Source organism: Humulus lupulus, chromosome 1 (genome assembly GCF_963169125.1).
Source record: "Humulus lupulus chromosome 1, drHumLupu1.1, whole genome shotgun sequence".
NCBI classification, from domain to species: Eukaryota; Viridiplantae; Streptophyta; class Magnoliopsida; order Rosales; family Cannabaceae; genus Humulus; species Humulus lupulus.
This window is the reverse complement of record NC_084793.1, coordinates 286819873-286825413: the sequence shown is the minus strand read 5'-3', so window position 1 is coordinate 286825413 and position 5541 is coordinate 286819873. Positions and strand designations below refer to the sequence as shown.

The following is a 5541-nucleotide window of genomic DNA, read 5'->3' as shown; positions in this document are numbered from 1 at the left end:
CACATATAAAATGTCAATTTTACATATTATGCATGTATATAAGTAACATGAGAGAATTGTATTAAATCATATCATTATATCATCATTTAAATCAAGAATTCGCCAAGTATAATAAGAGTTTCTCAAGAGAACAAAATAAAATAAAACTATCATATGCAACATAGCACTCCACTTTTGAGAGTTTCTCAATAGAACAAAGTAAAACGAAACTATCATATGCAACATAGCACTCCACTTTTGAGAGTTTCTCAAGAGAACAAAGTAAAATAAAACTATCATATGCAACATAGCACTCCACTTTTGATGCGTCATCAAGATCTTCTTTATTGATCTGCTACCTTAATCATCAAGATCAACTATGTATGGCTCCTACAAAAAAAAAATATATGTATTAATAATAGAAGTTAATAATTTATTTGATGACTTTTAAAAACTTAATTAAGTACCATAGTTGGATCTACATCATTATCTTCATCATTCATGGTGACTAGTGGAGTCGCTTCTGTAAAGAAAATAAAACAAATTAATATTGAAATAATACAATAAAATATGAATTTATATATATATATATATAAAGATAAGTATATTTACCTTTTTTGTCATTTACCAACCAATTTTGAGTGCATATCAATGCTTCTAATGTAGAAGGATGAAGTCTTGCTCGGTGTGAACCCACATGTCTACCACCAGTACTGAATGTAGATTCCGAAGCAATGGTGCTAATAGGAACAACAAATATATCTTTGGCAATCATATTCAACACAGGATATTTGAGTCCTGTTACTTTCCAATAATTGCATATATCAAAGAACTCATCAGTCCTAGGTATCAATTTCTCTTCCAAATAGAGTTCTAACTCTGACTTCACATTCTCTACACCATATGCAACTCTAACATATGTATCAAAGTTAGATAGATCATCTATTTGTGTTTGAGAAGATGTTGATACACTATCCATTTGCTGACTTCTTTCTCTAAGATTAGGAAACTTAGAACTGTACTCTTCTAGTAGCTCATAACAAAGCTTGTGGACCTTCTCAATTTCAATCTCACATTGATCATTTCCATAAATGGTAGGAAAATAATATTCGATCAACATAAACTTATATCTTGGATCCAAAACAACAGCCACAGTCATAAGCCCATGAATCTCTTCCCAATACTTTTGAAACTTAGACATCATTTGAGTTGCCATGTCCCTAATAAAGGGCTCATCCACTGTCATCCATGCTTTAATTCTCATTTTAATTTGACACATCTTTGGGAAAAAAAGATTAGCTGTAGGATACTTGGTTCCAGAAAACAACTCTGTCACCTCATGAAACACTTCCAACTTGTCACACAATTTTTGAGCTCTAATCCAATCATCTCCTGATGGCGCATATCTAACATATCTTGAATCACGTAGTTTTAATTGTTCAAATACTCTATTGTACAATAAAGCTATGTTGAGCATCAAGTATGTTGAATTCCACCTTGTTTGACAATCAAGTGATAACTTTTTAGTACATGTCACTTCAAGAGAACGAGCAGTGTCCTCAAATTTCTCATACCTCTTTGGTGTGCCCGACCAATAAGCAACACTGTCTCGAATCTTGTCAATGCTATCACCAATAACAGACAAGCCATCCTTGACAATAAGATTCAAAATATGCGCACAACAACGCATGTGAAGTAACTTTCCTTTTAAAATGAAACAGTTAGAATTAAATTTTTCCTTCAAAAGTGGAATCATTGCATCGTTAGTTGTACAATTATCCACAGTTACTGTACTAATCTTGTCTTCAATATTCCATTCAGACAGACACGAACTCAATGTATCAGTAAGTGTAACAGCATCATGTGGGCATGGTACATACTTAAAACTTATAATCCTACTATGCAACTTCCAAGAGTCATCTATGAAATGAGCTGTCACAGTCATATATCCCATCTTTTGATGATTGGCAGTCCACATATCAGTGGTTATAGCTATGCTACTTCTATTCTTCTCCAAAATTTGGCTACATTTTTCCTTCTCAACCTTGTACATTTTCAAAATATCAGACCTAATTGTATTCCTTGACAACATTTTAAACATAGGGCAAAGAGTATTTGAATAGTCTATAAAACCACTATGCTCAACCATCGATAAAGGGTATTCATGTAGAATGATCATTTGAGCTAACTTTTTTCTCCCTAGTTCAGGATCAAAATTGTAAGTTGTGACTGAAGGGCTTGCATTAGGATTAGGATTCATGGCAAGTTGTTCCTTTATTACTGGGCATCTTTTCACATGAGCAAGCAAATGTTTAGTCCCATTACTACTCTCTCCCCCTAATTTCCTCCCACAATGGTTACAAACTGCCTTCAGTACACCATCAATTTTTTGCAAAGTAAAATGATTCCCTGCAGGAGATGTTCTCTTTCTTTTAGTACTTCTACTCTCACTTTCATCTCTTGTATTTCCTAGAGATTGTGCCTCTTGTGTATGTGTTGATTGAACATAATCAACATCATCGACAAAATTAGATTCGATAACATCTTGGGTAGACATGTTTAGTATTTGATCTAACCTACATTATATCCATAATCCACATAACAATTAGGAACTGCTTGGCTCCAAAAATATTATACATATGTATAAATATAACTTAAAGATTACAACACATAAATTCTAACCAGTAAAGGCTTTGACCAAGAAAACAGTGCCACTGACAGTCCTAATGAAACACAATCCGCAGGAGTCCCTGAGTAGAAAAATCATCATGAAACCTATTATTATCAATGACCCCAACCAAAACACAAAACAAAAGTACACATTGCAGAAGCTTTGAATGATTATGAGGCAATCTAATTCAATCCAACAATATTAATCTGATCATCCTCTTCTCAAAATAACAACCAAAATTACAATCAAAATCAGCAATTGCATGTAGCACCCTCGCAACCTATATATATATATGTATATATGCAGAAAAGGAGAGCAGAGTAGTGATGGATCTGCATGGTGAAGTAATGGCATGCACTTATGAAGATGTCCAAGTGATGTGGTCTATTCTGGACAAGTCCAACTCCACCTCACCACCCTATAAAATCACTTCCAACTAACCTATTTATATACATATAGACTAGTAGTTATGAAATTTGATTGGATATATATATATATGTGTATGTGTGTGTACTGCTTTGTAGATAAATGGTACTTTGAGACATACACATATGATCCAATTTCAAGAAAAATGCAACAACAACAACAGAGGTGGAGTTTGTTGCAGACATCTAGTTCAATCTTCTTCTTCTTTGGTATATATATCTATGTATTTTGTTTTTAAAAAAATGATGTTAGATAGGGAATCCCTGTGATAAAAATTAAAAATTCACAGCGAGATTATGAATGAGAATTGAAAATTCCATGTCTTGTTCATCTTCATTTTTTATATACTTGTTCTTTTGGAGGGATGAGATGGATGTGAATGAGTGTGAGATAATTAAGCTGAGTCAACTTGTTGAATAAGCTGTATATATAACCCTTTATGCAAGAAATGAGAGCTCATTGAATGATGCTTTCTGAAAAGAAAATATATATATATATATATCGACATAGATCACAGAGAAGGAATGAAAAACAGGACTCAAAGGCAGAGGTTGCCACAGTACCATAAAATAGGCACTTGTTTGTTAAAGTGCAACAAAGCATTGAATACATAAACAAACAAAGAGAAAGTAAAAATAAGTGATCACAAATATTTGTGTGAATTGCAAAAATGGTAAAGAGTTGGTACACAGTTGTTGGAGAAAGCAAGAGCAAAATAAGCTTTAAAAAGTGGAGAGAAAGTAAAAAAAAAAAAAAAATCAGAAATTTTCTATGGTAAAAAACAAATTTGGCAGCATCTTGTGACTTGGGAGGTTGTGGACAAAGAAATCTGGTAAGTAGTTTACACTAATAAGAGACTTCATTTTTCATAAAATTTTCTTTTCTTTTCTTTTTGGACTGACTTATCTGTTAGTTTGCATTAAATTCTAAACCAAATTTCAAATTAAGCATTGGTTGTTGAGGCTTCCAAGCTATGTTTGTTTTGCAAGTGAGGTTTGGTTTGAATGTGGGTACTCATCTTTTTTTTTTTTAACTTGTTTTGGTGAGTTTGGTGAGGAAAGTGATTGAGTGATCCAAAAGAAACACAAAATATTTTTGTGTGTAAGTCTTAACTTGGGACTCTGTTTGTCAGAATCTCATACTATCAACTGGTGCAAAATTCAAAGAAAGGACACATTTTTGACAATGGCTGAGTTGGGAAACACTCAGAATTTTGAAACTGCTAGACAGTTACTCAAGGCAAGCTTACAGAAGTCTAAACAAGTTGGTACTGAGTTAGATGAAACCGGGTCAAGATTGAGAGAAATCAACCAAAGACTAGTTCCTTTAGAAGCTGAAATAAGAGAGGTTCATAGCCATAAAACTACATATGTCAGAGTGAGGACCCAAATTCCTCATCAACACAAAAACAGAATTCAAATCATACCATAACTATGGACCCAAATTAAAGAAATCATAAATACCCATCACACAAACTCAAAAATTTCAATAATAAAAGATCATTATCGCCCATATATCTAAATATCATATTAATCTAACCCGAAAATTCTAATCAGTGTAGTTCTTGCAAAAATAATACAATACCCATCTGAAAAAATAAGTAGAAGATGGAGAAGATGGAGATGGAGAAGAGAGCACTCACCATTACCCAAAACATAGCAAAGAAGATGGAGAAGGTTGGATTGGCAGCAGCAGCTTTGGTTTGGAGAAGAAGGGTTTCGTTTTGGGCTTGCTCCACGACTTCGGGATTCTTGAGCTTCTTCAACAAATTCTCTTCTTCCTTCGAAACCGGGCCGTTGGAATTGGGGATTCCGGTTAGGGCATCAAGCTCTACGATTTCAGAGGAAGAGTAGAGGTCTAGTCGTGAGGAGAAGAGAAAAAGGGTTCAGTTCAGTGACTGAACTTCAGTCGAGGTTCATCAGTCGAGTTACTTAGGAATAATAAAATAATAAAAAAAAAGGTAATCGGGGCGGGTCTGCCCCGACCCGCCAGAATTCATATCGAGGCGGGGCGGGTCAAAGCCCCGCCCCGAAATCTGCCCCGATTTTACCGGGGCAATGATGCCCCGCCAGGTGGGGGCCCCGCCCCGCCCCGCCCCGCCCCGCTCCATAGACCCATTTTGCCATTCCTACTTCTGGCCCACCATGAAGAAAGACTGCATCGACTACGTCCGCAAGTGCGAGCAGTGCCAGAGGTACGCGAAGATCCCTCGGGCCCCCCCGACAGAGATAACCTTGATGAAGAGTCCCTGGCCCTTCCCAGTGTGGGGGATCGATCTTGTGGGATCTCTCCCGACCGGAAAGGGAGGTGTAAAGTATGTCATTGTGGCTGTAGACTATTTCACGAAAAGGGTCGAGGCTGAGCCTATGAACACGATCACGTCCAAGAAGGCCTTAGATTTCGTCGTCAACATCATAGTGTGTCGATATGGCCTCCCATACAAAATTGTGTCCAACAACGGAAAG

The 5541-nt window shown here is 36.0% G+C and overlaps 1 long non-coding RNA gene across 1 annotated transcript; it reads right to left on the bottom strand.

Moving 5' to 3' along the window:
* Positions 1-212: 212 nt before the first annotated feature.
* On the bottom strand, positions 213-713 carry LOC133808371 (uncharacterized). Its single transcript, XR_009880195.1, has 3 exons — positions 592-713; positions 447-502; positions 213-369 (listed from the first exon to the last, which is right to left on the bottom strand). It is a non-coding gene; the product is annotated as an uncharacterized LOC133808371 (long non-coding RNA).
* Between the last annotated feature and the right edge of the window lie 4828 nt (positions 714-5541).